Here is a 15,340-nt window from a genome sequence, read left to right as displayed (position 1 = left end):
CAATTATCTGCATTTTAATTTTTCAGCATTCGCATTTTTCCACTACTCTCTCCAACAGATTTTTTTTTTTGGCCCACTGCCCTTCCTCACAGTGTCCATAATCCATGGAGAAGAGATGGCTGATGGTGTTATCACAGGCAAACAGAAAGGAGCTAATGGTAACAGGAACTCCTTGCTAGGTAATTATTACAGGAGAAAGAATGCAAATGAGCCCTAATCTGTCTCACACAATGGCAGAGGTCTCAGATTTGCATTAAACCTTTCGCAGCGCTCTCCCGGATAGGGGACTCTGCAGATAACAATGCATCTGGAACGCAGGCTGCTTCCTCCACTCCTCACTCTTCATTAAACTGTGCCCCCAGCAGGTACAGTTGTCCCTGAATGACTTTCCCTCCCCCCTTCATGGCTCTATTCCCTTCCTCCTTCCCGCTTCCCCCCTCAGCTTTGCTGGAATAAAGCTAACTGCGCATGCCATTTGGCTTGATTCGTGTTTACAATGAAGAAGAAAGCACGGTTTAGTTATACAGGGGAATGGATATCAGGAAATCTCAGTTCTATTCCCAGCTATGTCATTTGCTTGCTGGGGGACTGTAGGGAAATAACTTGGCTTTTCTGTGCATCCGCGTGTTCAGCTAGAAATATAGGATTGACATTTGTAGCAGCCCAACAGCCTCTTTCATTTCACAATGACATCTGCCAAACACTTTCAGCAAGTGCTCGACTGTGCTTGAAAACAGTGAGCTGCAGTCCTTTAGCAGAGCCACTGCCTGCATCTCAGTTCCCCGTCTGATAACAGGTTTTAAGGAATTATATTCTTTCCCAGTGTTGTGTGCTGTTATAAAAGGACCTAAAGTACCATATGTCAGCTGGGGGTACCACAGAGCCTGCCAATACGTCTGCCCACTGGCAGATCTCGTATGAAGCAAGCGTAGGAATTATGGTTGAGGTTCTCTGATCACAAGTCACATAGTATCAGGACAACATGCCATTTTCTCAGACCTTATCGTCTCTAATGTCTTCCTTTATGGTTTGTTTGGATTAGGAGTATAGAGAGAAACATACTGAAGCCTTCCCTAGGGAGCCCACCAGAGTGAAGACAAATCTCCTTACTAGGAACCGAGGTAGAACCCACCTTTTGCAGTGCAAGCGTATTCTCAAACACTTTCGAGATATTTTTGTTAAATGAAAAAAATATATTTTATTTGCAAAATTTATCTTAAGAAATCAGAAAGTATCTACTACAGAAACATTGTCTGTTGACAAGACAGGCACTTGCAAACATTCTATAAATCAATATATGAAGTAACAAATCAGTACATTAAAAAAATATCAATTACATTGTATGTGAGGAAGAGATTCAGAAAGTCAACATGAACCACGAAATGACCATCACCTGACCATCACTGTTATTCCAGTAGCACTTCAGTCATGAATTCGTATTGGAAATATTAACCATATGCACAGGCTAACTTCTTGGAAATCTGTTATTAGGCAGGTGTCCGACTAATTCAAAACAATCTTACTGAAGATTACAGGATACTTTCTACTAAGTTATTGACAAAGTATAAAGTAGCTACTGTTTGACTAGTGGATTCTGCCAGCATTATGTGCGACTATTTTTGCTTCCTTTAAATCAAGCATTTGGGGACTTGGTACAACCACAAAATAACTTAAACTTTAGTCCAAACCACAGATGTACCTGGTCTTCTATGTCAGGTGTAGATCAAGACTCTAGGAGAATCCCAGCAGCCAAAAACATTCCAGCAGTCACCAAGGAACAGCACAACATCACACGACTAGGTACCACCACTCTCAATTACACCTTTCAGATACATTAATCATCTGCTGCATTTGATCTGGAGACAGCTTGCACGCTTTGTTCCTTCATCTATGAGGTGTTCTTTTTTCTGCCTCCCTGAATTAACCAACGCCAGAATCAGCAGGCAATTCCTTTGGAAATAGGCTGTGGCTGTATTTTTGAAGCCTATATAGCTGTCTAAATTGGGTAAATACTTAGACCCTATTAAGCTATTGCCAGAAATGATCAAATGGATTTAAAAAAAAAGAATATAAGTAAATAAATGCAGTTATGGAAAGGGCTGGAGTTTAATGTCATGGAACAAGTCATTTTTCCAATAATCAAGGTTTTGCTCATTTCCATCTCGGGAACAGTAGGAGGGGCAGTGACTTTTTGCAGTTACTGGATTATCCTATGCTTGTCACTAAATCAGACTAAAAGATTGCTGGGATCCTCCATCTGACAGCAGTACTGTGTACAATTACCACATGGCAGTCATTTCACCTAAACCATCAGTAGCCAGTTGCAAGAAAATGTACTACTTTTTGAATGACGCTTCAGGTCTTTTATGGCACTGAGGTCCTCTGAAAGGCTCTTCTCCCATTTGTACCAGCACTTGGAAGGACTGAGGTGGTACAACATTATGAATGAGCAATCTTTACGTAAGAAAAACAAAAGCTGTCTCGCACTGATTAGCTCACTTAAAACAAAGGAGACTTTCATTCGTCTTGTTCATAAGGCTGCAAACATTTTTCTGTTTAATCTGTGTGCTAACTTTCCAATGCCAAAAAAACGTTCATTTAGAACATTTGCAGCAATACAATACAAGAAGGGGTACTTTTAAATCATCAAGCTATGACAGGTATCAGAAGCTACCATTTTTTTTTTTTTAACATGCTCATGTCCAGATTTGTCACTAACCTCTAGGCTACTCCTCCTCAGTGACCAGTTACTAACAATTGCCTGCTGGTGCCATTTCTATATATGCAGAAGTCTTCCGTATCCAAATGCTCTGTATAATATTAGAGACTCAGATGCTCACCATCACTTGGAAGTCAGGGATTACCACACTGTTGCTGGACCAGCCAAAAGCAGCAGGGCAGAAAAAGTCAGCCAGGACAGCTCAAACCAATGTCACCACTGCCAAAATAGGCTCAGCTGACTTTGCCCAGAGCGGACACCACTGTGTCACCCAACTCCTCCTGCCTGCATGTCTCGGGGGTGGCAGTCCTGGAGGATGGGCAACAGGACGCACAGATGGGATGTCTTCACGTGCAACTGCTGCTTGCACCCTGAGCCTCAGCCCCGACCTAAGCCACGTGCTTCAGAAACACTCTCACATTAGGCATTAATCAACCAGTTCAGCAATGTTGCCAAATAGACAGTCAAATATTTACAAGGTTTTCAGAAGGTGCTAGATTAACCTCATACTTTCAGTATAAAGGCAAGGTCCAAGATTTCTTACTCTATTTTACATATCCAGAAATCTCACTTCTGAAGCTTTGAGACTCACAACACAGAGTTATTAGAACAAAAAATCCAAGCAGAAAACCTAAAAGGGACTCGAGGCATACTACAACAGCTGCACTGCGGTTGCAGTAAGTAGAGTAGCATGCTGTGTTCCTAAAGAGTACAGCAAGAGCATCACCACAGCTGCTAACTGCAACCTCACCTGACCAGCAGCTTTTCCTTCACAAGCTGGGTACTAGGTCACTTTACAGTAAAGACAAAAATTGCCAGTGTGCTTTCAAGGATCTCAGTAGCTTTTCCCCATATCATTCTCACCAGCCATTTGTGAGTTTCCCTCTATAGCAACATGCACTGCTTCATGGATTCAACCTTTCAATTTAAGCATGCAAGACCACTTACTCTGTCCAACTGGGAGAGCTGTTGGGGTGGAGGAATGGACACCCGAATGGCAGTGGGAAGCAGGCTCTGTTAGGGACAGGCTTGGGGAGGGGTGAGCTTGGTGGCAGACAACTTACTTGCTAGCATCTTATCATCAAGTCATGTTAAGTCTACCAGCTGAACTTCTCCAGATCACACAAGTACAGTAACCTTACCACATAACTAATTTGTAATGGGTTTACCTGTGAGGTGACTTTCATGAACCAACTGCTATTCTGAGTTGTACTTGAGAAACAATCTTTATATCTAGTCATAAGTGGAGTTAATTTTAAGCTGAACCGTAGACATTTAAACCGATTCATCTTAGCCCAGAGTAAATGATTTCAGCATTCCAGAGACCTGCATCTTCATAAACGTGCATTTTTTTTCATCTACTTCATCTTAGACTCTGTGGGTATTTGCTATTACAGCCCTGCTCTGCCAGGCACACTGTCACACATTCGATGGCTTCTACAGTTTTTCGGGAGAGACACTGGCTAACACCACAACGGCATAGATGCACTGCTGAGGACTGAAGATCGTTTGAACAAGAGTAAGCAAATTTGCTTCAGTTTAATAGCCAGTGACAGGCAGGCTTTGGCCCTCCACCTAAAGACACAGGTAGCACCTCCCTGGTGCATTTCTGTCCATACACCACGAGTTGGCAGGTAACTGCTGACGGGTTTCAGGCTATGCTAGCAGTTCCCAGGCAGGATCATATTGCTTCCTTTCCAACTGCAGCACTCTTGTAAACCCACGCAGGGGGGTTGTTTGCTTGCTTGCTGTGTGTGTGTAAAGCCTGCTTTCTCCAAAGAAAAATATCAACAAATGAAGCATGAAAGTTGGTAAATGATGATCTCTAGCATGAAGATCAATCTGTGAGGAACATTTCTTTTTCTGTTTTTAAATGTTATACCTGCTTCCCATTTGATTCGATCTCCTGCGTTCTGAATTGGCCACAGACTAACACACGGACAGCAGAGCCCGCAGAGTGCAGCGAGAAAAAGGCTAGTGCAGTCCAAAGCTGGTGGCAAAGCACAGTTCCCCATGAAAGCCACATGTGCCAGAGACCAAATATTTTGCATTTTGCTTACTGCTAATAAAGCTGCTTCACTTCATTAAAGGCAGCTTATCATTTTATCTACTCACTCTGATTAATTAACCTCTGGTTAAACTGAATGAGCACTTGATTTGAGGATTCTATTAACATGACACTGGTGAACCACCACTTGCATGCTGCCATCCCTTTCCTTTTATTCCCCATTCTTCCTAAACCAACAGTATCTTATTAGGCAATTCGGATTGTCACCCCAAGACTGCTCTGAGCATATCATGAATACTTTTACAAAGAGGTGAGGAGGGAAAGGTCCCACAGGTTGAAGTCATGAAAGGTTCAGTTTCCCTGCTGGAATATACAGATGAATTTCATCTACTTCTCACTGTAATCATGATCACAAGCTTAGAAATAAACAGCGTGGAAAGAAGACAGCCAAGTAACAGTGGGTTACTGGGAACAAGGAAAAAAAAAGAAAACAGTACCGATAGTACCCACGATTAATTTGTCTTTCCGGAATAAAACAGACTTTTAAATATGAAGCACAAACAGCAGCCAGTTCCACACAGAACCCTGACTTTCTCCGAGAGCGAAGAACTTTCTCCCAAGCCAAATACCATGTGCTGTATATGAATAAAGACAGCTTCTGCTACACTATATGCCTACAGATTTTACAGTTGCATATTACGGCCAAATTCTCAATTTCTAGCAGCAAAAAAGCTTATGTTACTGTTCTTTAGCCAAGCATCTGAAGACTGAAATATAGCTGCTCATTTTGCTGGCAAACAGTGCTTCTTTTCATATACCTAGTTTTCATCTCTGTTCAACTGACTTTATAAATGTCACAAATATGTCACAAAGGTGTCTGGGAAGCTAAAAACCTTCCCTTTTCTTTGTTTCTCTTCCTTGAAAAGTTAAGCATCCTTTCTTTTGTGATAAACATCACAGAGAAGACGGAAAGATCATTAGACCTAAAATCATAATGAGCTCATAGTTTGAGGAAGGGGTGGGGGCGAGAAGGAAGTGAGGAAACATGGAAATAAAATTTATTTGGTCACCCCAAAACACAGGTTGTATTTCCTTTTCCACAAAGGTAAACCATAGGTAGAATAGTACCAAAATTACTGGAAGCTTTTTATTTAAGTTACAAGAAATGTACAAGATCTCTTTCAAGAAAAGAGCATGTTTAGGTTATCAACTGTAGAGTATAAGCACAAGCCTGAAATTCACAGTCCAGCCAGACAGCACTGTATGTGGGAAGGCACCAAAGGAAGCTCTGGTTTACATCACACGGCAGCGTAGTAAGTGACCATGAGTCAGTGATGTGGTTCATCTGGCTTTTAAGGCCATCAGCACCAGATCAAAAATGTTTCAGACCACATGTTACAAAGCACTTCCCAGTATAAATTTACCCAGCCAGTTCAAATCTGTACAGGATTTTCTAGACAAAATTTCCTCACAAACACAAGGCTTCCCACAGACTTCTGTCTCACATCTGACAAGAGACTAAGGCAGGTCTGTACAGGAATACTTGGGCTAATTCAACAGGGTTTTAGCACATCTTCCCATGGGGACGAGGCAAGATCAATGATCCCAGCACCATCGCCAGAGCTCTAAATAGCACCCAGGCCTCCCAGCTCCCTGGCAGCAGCACCATGTTTTCTACACCTTAAACCACACAGATGGTAGAGAGCAGACAAACAACACCAGGAAACATGGTTTTGAAACCATTGTTTTAGGATTTTTCACTTAGAAATACTTACTAATAGCAAAAAACAAGCCAGCAAAATTTCTCCCCTAAAATCTTTCTGAACACTCCAATTGTTGATGTACCTAAGGAACACACAGGCATCTTTGCACAGCTGAAGGATGGAGCAATACGTACCGAGATGAGTTGTTCCCTAGCAGAAGAGAACAGTCATCACCGGTAAGCAAACAAGGCAACAAACCAGGTCTTTTTCCACTGCTAGCTTCAACAAAAACATTCAAATCCGATTTGGCTTTCCAGCTTTCTTTTTGAGAGACCAACACATAATATAAGCAAAAGTCATACCAAAACCTGCCACCTACGCTAATATCCATGCGTTATACTTTGTTCCCCTCAGCCACTAATTATGGATTAGCACCACAGGCTCTTTCCAAAAACTTCATCCTGCAGACTGCTGGGTTGTACTTCCACTGCTCTGCAGCAGTCACTGCGAGTCTTTCCAGCTGGAGCTCCTCTTCGCAGGCCTGCGAAGCTTCAGAGAGCACAAGAAGCCACCTCCAAGCTCTGGGCACACAGCCGCACAGGGGGTGAAGGTGGGCAGACAGCAGGCCTCCACAAGCATTCCTGCAAGCCTGCTGTGTGGGCGCTGAGGACCTGAGCAGTGACCGACCTGCACTGCGCCAGGGTGGCGAGCAGGGGAGGGCAGGCCCTGGCCCAGGAACGCGTCGCACCACCTAACATCTGCCTCTCAAAGTGCACTCACAGTTGTGTATTCGGCGTAAGCCTGTACACCTCAAACAGCTCAACCACCGGGCACACAGAGCACCACGGCACCAAGGGCAATGGAGGCAGGTGGGCTGTAACCGCTGAAACTGGAGGAGGGTCACGGGCACCAGAGCTTGCTCTGCTAACACTCAAGAACTGCAGGGTTTCAACTGACGATGGCCATAGCTCCACGACATGCAAAAGACAACACCTTCAAGCCCTCTGCACCCACAGATGCCCTGAGGCAACCCTGTGCTGTCTTTTCACTACCTCTCCCCTGCAACCCCATTTGCTACCCTATTCACCTCAGGGGACCTATGAAAGCTACCCTCAGCTAAGGGCTGGCCCAGAGAACTAAGAGGATAAAAAAATTCAGTATCATATCCCTTACTACAGTTTTAACCTTGCTTCTTGTGCCTGTACATGCCAGACTTTTGCTTTATTTCTCAACATTTCTTTAACTTGTATGCGAAAGAAGTGATTTAAAAAACAAGTTAATTTCAGCTCTGAATTCTCCACTTGGTGTGTTTAAAACTGTCTAGGATGTGTAAAACTATCATGTTGAAGGTATAAAGTAAGCATCCAGCTTTGTGAATTTTAATTCACTAAACACATTGTAGACATACAAGCATCCTTAAAAACACTGCTGGAAATTGCTTTTCTTCTCAAGTAAGATTTTTAAGATTAAACGTTATCCATACCAGAATAAAAAAGTTAAACATGTAACTTTCATGAAGTAAAAAAAAAAATCAGAAATTTAAAGAAAACAAGATAGCACAGACTCAACTTTAATGAATTTAATTAAGTACTTAAAGACCTTAAGCAGTGGTAAAGTCCCAATTTAAACTGGGAGAAGGTTAAGGCTTTATGAACGGGACTCTGGAAGAACCTCTTGTAAGGTGCAATACAGCTTTGATAGACACTTACTGGATTTACATTTTACTGAGTACAGTCACTGAATCCTAACCCAAAACTTCTCAAAGGATTAGGAGGGAAAAAAAAAAAAAAGACTTGAAACAAATACCTTGTTGAAATGCTCTACAAAGGCACAAGAGCTATGACCTTGATTTATGTATGAAAAGAGACATACAAACAGGGTAAGTTTCCCACTGACAGGTAACTTATTACAGGCACACTGCTTAACATCCAGTATCACCCACCTGAAATGCTAGCCGGCAGCAGTATCACCTTTCCTTTGGAGATGGTTCAGATTGATACAAATGACAGAGCAAAAAAAGAAGGGGGGGGGGATGACAACAGAAGTTCTTTCAAAATCAGTGCAAAATCATCATACTAGATGCATGGATAATGAACACGATTTCTGAAACAATCTGAATGGAGATATGGCTGCTCTTTCAAGGAACAAAAAATGATCAAAAACAATCTTTGCACACATTTAGTTAAAGATGGGGAAGGAAAGCTCAGCATTAAATGCGCAAACAACACCACAAGCTGCAGGCCACTAGCCAAACCTGATCTGTTGTTGCCCTATCCCTGCCCTGCCTCTGCCCTCCTTTCTGTTCCCATTCAACACTAACCAGGGCAGGGGCCTCCCCGTCCCCCACCTTTCCTGACCCTGCTCTAGTCTCACACATGGGCAAGAATTTCCTTTAGCTTTGGTTCTCAAATTTCAGTATCACACCCAGCCTTTCCTCCCAAAGCTTTTCACCCCAAGGAATACAGACTGCACGATGGCATTTGATAATACAGACTCTTGCTTAAATACCATGCATTTGAAGACAGTTAAGGACATTTTACAAAGGTACGGCAAAGGGACTTAAAAACACATTTCCTGGGCATGTGAGCTGGTGCTGCAGCAGCTGGAAAGGGCCACTACCGGCCAGCATGGGGACTGTCTCCCTCTTCTCGCTAACACAGAAAGGAACGCATGCAGACAAGGTGATTGCGCTGGAGCCGTTCCCAAATGACAACTTTGGAGGGATGATCTGCCTGACATTGCAACTCAGGAAGCACATGCAGGGGAAGGAGGAGGACAGCAGCAAGCAAGGAATCTCCTCCAGATTTCCAGTGCTGTCTAAGAAGAACAAACAGATGTCTCAGACATAGAGAAATGACCAAGGGTCGACTGAGGGGTTGTGCACAGCCCAACAACAGAAGAACTTGCCTCTGCTGCAAATCACTGCGTGAGACACGTGCTGGTGGGAGGCAGCAGCAACAGCTGATGTCCACAATCCCACAAAACAGCTTGCAGAGTTTTTGCATGCCTCAGCCCCAAAGCCAGGGAGTTTGAAGGCATTCAGAAACCATACAAAAACTCGGCTGGAGCTATGAATCTTAACAACAGCTTTCCTTCACACCTGCAGCTCAGCCAAGGCTCCCACGTCTCGGTGTGCCCCAAGACTCTGTGTTTCAAAGGAATTTTAGAGCCCTTGACTTGTCTGGGGGAAAACGGGTCTAACAGCTACAAGGCAGCTTTTGTGGGCTCGTCCTCCCAACACACCGCAGTGTCAGTGGCAGAGGCAATGCCTGCCTGCAACAGCGCAGTCAGCTGCATTATTTAGTCTGGCACCAAGGAGAAAAGCTATCATCCATTTTTAAGTTAAATTCACAGAACCAGCTGGGGACCAGCGATTGCCATTTCTGAAGTGCAAGAAGAGGAGTGTAAGCAGCCTTTCCATAGTAACAAAGATTAGCAGCCTGGAGTCTGACACTCCTCCTGCATTAAAAGATAGGAGACAAAGCGATAGACAGGTAATTACATAGACAGGGCCCTAGGGAAATTGCAAACTCCTCGAGAACCCTTTAGCTGGTCTGTATGTTTCTCCTTGTCTCCATTTCCACTGAAGGTCTCAAAGAAACATTTGCCCATTAGGTCATTAGCTTTATTGCAGAAGGTAGCCAGGCAGCTGGTAACAGCCGTTCAATAAAGACTTAGCTTGCCTCTGCACCATCACGAATGAGATGGAGAATGAGAAAGAACATCCCAAGGCACATTACCTGTCTGCAGCTTATCCTTGATAAGTTAGTGTACTTAGTCAGTCTGAGGGGTCTGACAAATGAACTCTGACAAATCTCACTGGTGCAATTTAAGACATTATTGCATTGCAATGTCTCCCCAAACCCTTCACAAAGGTTAGCACCACAGAACAAATCTAGAAGAAAAACACATCATGCATTGGCTTCCCGAATTCAGAACCTTGCAAGCTTGCATAAACTCCTTCTCAGTGCTAGGCTAAGACATCAAATTGAACTGCAAAGGCTGAGGTCTAAACAGAAGACACTGCCTCCACTACCAGAAGCACTTGCCTCGATCACAGAGTCAGAATGTCATCTCAAAATACTGCAGCTACCTCCTAAAGAAATACAAATCTAAACGCTGAGTTTCAGTATTAAAATATACATGCAATTTGTCCAGCAGCTTACTTTAGTCTACTCAAGCATCCCATTATGCTCTACGAATTACAGCGCACATACACCCTTGCAAATTTTATGTCTGGAAATGGAAAGACTGACGTGGATTGCATCATAAGATGTAACTGCAAAATGTAATTGCTTGGAGATATTACAAAAAAGGTACTTGATTTGAATTCTCACCCACCATATTCTGCACTTCTGCCCAAAACCTTAAGTCTGGAGAGGTAAAGAATTACCGCCTGTCCGCAACTCTTCATAAAACACCAGTCAGATATGGAGCTGGTGTTCGTTCATATCTTATCTGCCTGTGGTACAAGCAGCCATGAAACCACCGAAGACCCCAGAAAAGACAACCAAGTTAAAAAATAAGAAGAAAAACTTAATGAGATAATATTTTTTCAACTTGGCTTCTTTAGACCTAACTCAGTATCTTCTCATCTAAGCTAATATTCAAAGACTTAGTTAATCAGTCCACAGTACAAGAGTTACATTATTTATTTTTTCCCCACAAGTATTTAAAAATCTATCTCATCTTCCAATTTTTCATGAGGGACCATACCCTGCACAATGAAGCGAAACACAAAGTGCACAAATATTTTGCTTGCATCAGACTGTTAAAAGGCAAGGGAAGAGCAACCCATGTTAACCAGGAGACTTTATGTACACAAGCCTCTTCTAACATCACCCTTCTTTGCAAGAGGAACCGAACAGGCAAGACACCTCAGTGAGCAAATAACAATTGCCTCTTACCTTTTTGAAGAGGCCGCCGCCAATTAGCACATTCCTGGAGCTTCTAATTCAGGCAATGAAAGGGGGAGGAGGGGGTTGGAGTTGTTTTCTTCCTCAGCACAACAGTATTCCCTAAAGGGGGAAACAAAACAGAAAAAATAAGTATCTGTCGATAAGTATTAGCTGTGTTCTTTTTAAGATGCTGCTGATTACAACTACTTCAATGAGCTACCGTGCCTCTCCTTCCCCAGCCCCAAAATATCAGCTCAAGCTGTTCTGTCTCCTATCATCAACTCAAGTAAGGAATATGAAGGCTGAGTCACCTACTACTAAGAAAAACGAAGATGGATTCACCCCAGATTGGGATAAAGTCCCATAATCAGGATGAGATAAAGTCCCAACCAAAAATATTTTTGAGCATTCAGTAGTAGAGAAGAGAGAAGTAAACATGCTTCAGCCACACTCATACCCATTTGTGTAGTAAGTTAAATGAACCACTTTTACTATCAAAATAGTTGGCAAAAGGCAAATTCCAACTTGTATCCCGAACATATAGGCATACACTGACATTCAAGTGTTTATGTACTCTGCACTGCAAGGATCGTATCTGGAATTACGAGGCATGTGCAACCAGTCATAACTTCTATTTCTTTTGCTTGATATAACTATTCTTCTTCTTAAAACAACCTATTTTCTTTAGACAACTTACTCCAGCTACATTGAATCTTTCAATAAATAAGAGAAAAAATGAAATACCAGAATGAAGGGAAAGGGAACCAAAAAGCATTCTTGTGAATAAAAATGCCGTTTAGAAGTCATTTTTTCTCCTGCCTCACTGCCATAAAACCATAATCCGTCACCTCAGACTCTCTCTTTGCCCCATTCTGACCAGGAATTTAAGGAAACTTACCGAAATCCAGATTTAATGGGCCCCTCCCTACCTCCAGTACCTGCTTCTGATGAAAGGCAGGAAAATCAAGTGGAAAATTAGTTTGAAGGGTGCATGCAAGCCATTAACATATTTGAGGAAATGGCAATCCACTCAAGGTTCTCCGTGGGGAACGAGCACAGGGAAACACATCCAGTCTGTTCTCCATCACATTTTGTTAGCTCAGATTCACACAGAAAGCACTGCCCTTTTTCTGTCCCACGGAAAATCCAAATGCAAGACCTCAAAACATGGAAAGAAGCCTACGATAGACTTCTGCACACACCTCCATCACACACATACAAGACAATTATCCTGCCTGCCAAGAGTGCAGAATGGCATGGGGGATCCTAGTCTCCCAGAAGAGATTCTGTAGGTACAAGGAGTTCCAACAGATACAGAACACAGCAGACCAGGCAGCACTTCTATAAAAACATCTCCCTCCAGGCCGACCACATCTGTCCGATTCCAAATGGCCACAGTTCCTGCATTTCTCTCGAGGACAAAAGCTCTGCTCTTCCCTCCTCCTGTCAGCAAGACTTAAAGCTGCAAGACTAATTCTGTCCAGATTCCCCTCTAGATAGGCAATGATTTGAAGAATTCATGAAGTAACAGTGGCAGTGTAAATAAACAATGAAAAACTAAATAAGGATCACAAAAAAGGGAAAACATGCACTAAGGAGAGAAAGAACAAGATTAGTGACTCAAAACCTCCTCTACCTTGTTACACTCACCATAAATAGGTCATGCAATATCTGACTATGCAGAAGAAGGGAATCCAAGACAAAGTCGACCTGTTCAAGACTCTGCCTCCCCAGCCTGTTCCCTGCAGGCGAACCTTCCTTCCCAGACTGGTTTATTCCACTTGCCTGACGTCCTATGTCCCCTTGGCATTCCCACCTGCCGTCAGACTCCAGTCCCCTTTGCACTAATTGATGCAAAGCAACTTAAGCCAACACTGGGAGTACTCATACTCTTACACTTCTTAAAAAAAGGGGACACAGTACTACAGCCCTCACTGCAGAGACAAGGCAAGGAGTGACCTTCAGCGAGTTGCTGCTGACACACAGCTGTCCTGAGGCAACCTGCTACGCTCTACCTGCTGAGCAGCTCAGTAAACACCCGGTCACTATATGTTATACCCCCCAAACACCCTCTCGTTTTGCATCCCCAAGTCTAACGCATCATTTCCCCCTTTTTTTCCCCCATTATTAAATCAGAAGAATGCTTTAGACAGCATTTTTCTCTCTGCTAAGAGAAACTCCCCACCATAAGTCAGGTAAAGTCTGCTAAGAATTGATATATTGGTTACATTTCAAGTGCTTAAAAATTTTACACTTTCATCCTCTTACTGCCAAAAGAAAAAATTTAGAGTCGATGCACAAGATTTGGAGGAAGCATATTTTTAGTCAAACATAAAATCAAGGTGGCAAAAAAGAAGGCTAAGTGCAAAAAGCTAAAGTTTATTAACAGCATCCTCAAAGACAGGAATCTGTCATAAGTACCACTTAGGGATGTAGTTTTGACTCAGACATCACTTCCCTCAAAGAAAGTGAAATTGTTCTGTTCTCAAATCCTCAGGCAATAAAAAATGAATTAAAATGAGCAGAAATAATGCATTACTTAAAAGTCAAAATCTAATTGGAGAAATCTAGTGAAATGACGTACTATACAAAAAGACTTGACTCAATTTCTGGCAGGACCAGAGATAATTTATTTGAGAAAAATGTCAAAATGTTTTGGGTCTACTGCTATGACAGGAAGGAAACAAACAGAAAACTGGGAAACATGGTATGGAAACCAACAAATCATTGACATCAACATTAGATAAGCGAGGAGGCATATGTTAAGACAAACACCCTCATATGGCGTGTGAGTCAACTTCTGCAGCAGATTCAGCCAAGTTACTTTCCTATATCAAGCGTAATAAAAATCATCCTCAATTCCCCCAGCCAGAGCTGGGTTTTCATCAAGTCTTGCACTATGCATGGCAGTTCTGGACAGTGCTCAAACTGAAGGTTCAGAACTGGACCAGCTATTCTGAAATGCAACCTCAACTTCCCTTCTTCCCAAAGGACCAGTGCCAAAGGGTTTGGAAACCCTTCTTTCCAAAGGATCAGTGCCAAATGCATTCCTCTTGGTGTATAATGGAAATACACATTTTTTTTCCAGGTGTTAACTAAATCTATCCCATTTCCCACAGTTAAAAGATCCTGCATGATATTCATTAGGATCTAATCCTTATTTTAATTGATTCAGAGACATTTTAAGCTCAGAAAATAATGAGTTTTGAGAAAGTAGCTCCCCTCACTTCCAGTCTGAACCACAGAGCCAACAAAGAGCTCATCCTCTTTATGTGATGCGACAGTGACAAGGAGCTCCCTCGGCATCAGGCCTGCTCCCAGCTGGCCGGGGAACTGCCCTGTTAAAGGTAGCCTCCATCATACACAACTGACCCGGAAGGTTTTCTGATTTATTGCATCTCCTGTTATGTTCATTACCTTTATCACAACGAGAACTAGAGGAAGGAACAACATCAGAGTGTTTCTGTACATAACAACAACCCCCCAACCTCAATCCCCTCCCCCTTTTGTTTATAACATAAGGCAAAGCAAGGTTAAAAAAGAACAGCACACGATCGCCAGCTTGCACACTTCAGAGGGGCAAAAACCAGTCTTCTCAAGGTTCTTCAGTCTTCATTTTCCAAATGGCTACTTTCCTTCAGGTAAAATAAACACTTGCTCAGCTTACACTAATAGAAATAGGTCAAGTTCATATCACAATAAAATGTTTTTATAGTCGTCTGTTTTCAACCTCCTCAACAAGGCTTCATCTAATAAAGTAACTACTCCATGAATAACCATTGAGGTAGAAATAATCACAATTCCTCCTTGAAGAAAACAAACACACAAGATAAAAGCACTCCTATCCACCATGACAGAATTCTCGTCTAACCTCTGGTTGAAATGTTCCTTGGAACCAAGCCACAGGGGCCCTCACATACCTCACCACAACACCGATGGCAGCGGCAGAGGCAAGCAGGGCTCTGGGGGTGCTGCCAGGCACACAGAGCAGTGCCACAGGCTGTATGGCTTC

At 42.8% G+C, this 15,340-nt stretch overlaps 1 protein-coding gene across 16 annotated transcripts in view; it reads right to left on the bottom strand.

Moving 5' to 3' along the window:
- The window catches only part of ZMIZ1 (zinc finger MIZ-type containing 1), a 347,687-nt gene that overhangs the window by 287,575 nt on the left and 44,772 nt on the right, over window positions 1-15,340 (bottom strand). For 5 of the 16 annotated variants that reach the window (XR_005821723.1, XR_005821724.1, XM_040564331.1 and 2 more), the window contains exon 1: window positions 11,338-14,801. The gene's annotated coding sequence lies outside the window, so the exon portion shown is untranslated. Of the gene's footprint in view, window positions 1-11,337; window positions 14,804-15,340 lie in introns of those variants that run through there. The other 11 variants (XM_040564327.1, XM_040564314.1, XM_040564318.1 and 8 more) reach the window with 5 other exon arrangements.

This window comes from Cygnus olor, chromosome 7 (assembly GCF_009769625.2).
Source record: "Cygnus olor isolate bCygOlo1 chromosome 7, bCygOlo1.pri.v2, whole genome shotgun sequence".
NCBI classification, from domain to species: domain Eukaryota; kingdom Metazoa; phylum Chordata; class Aves; order Anseriformes; family Anatidae; genus Cygnus; species Cygnus olor.
This window is presented reverse-complemented; position numbering and strand designations above follow the sequence as displayed.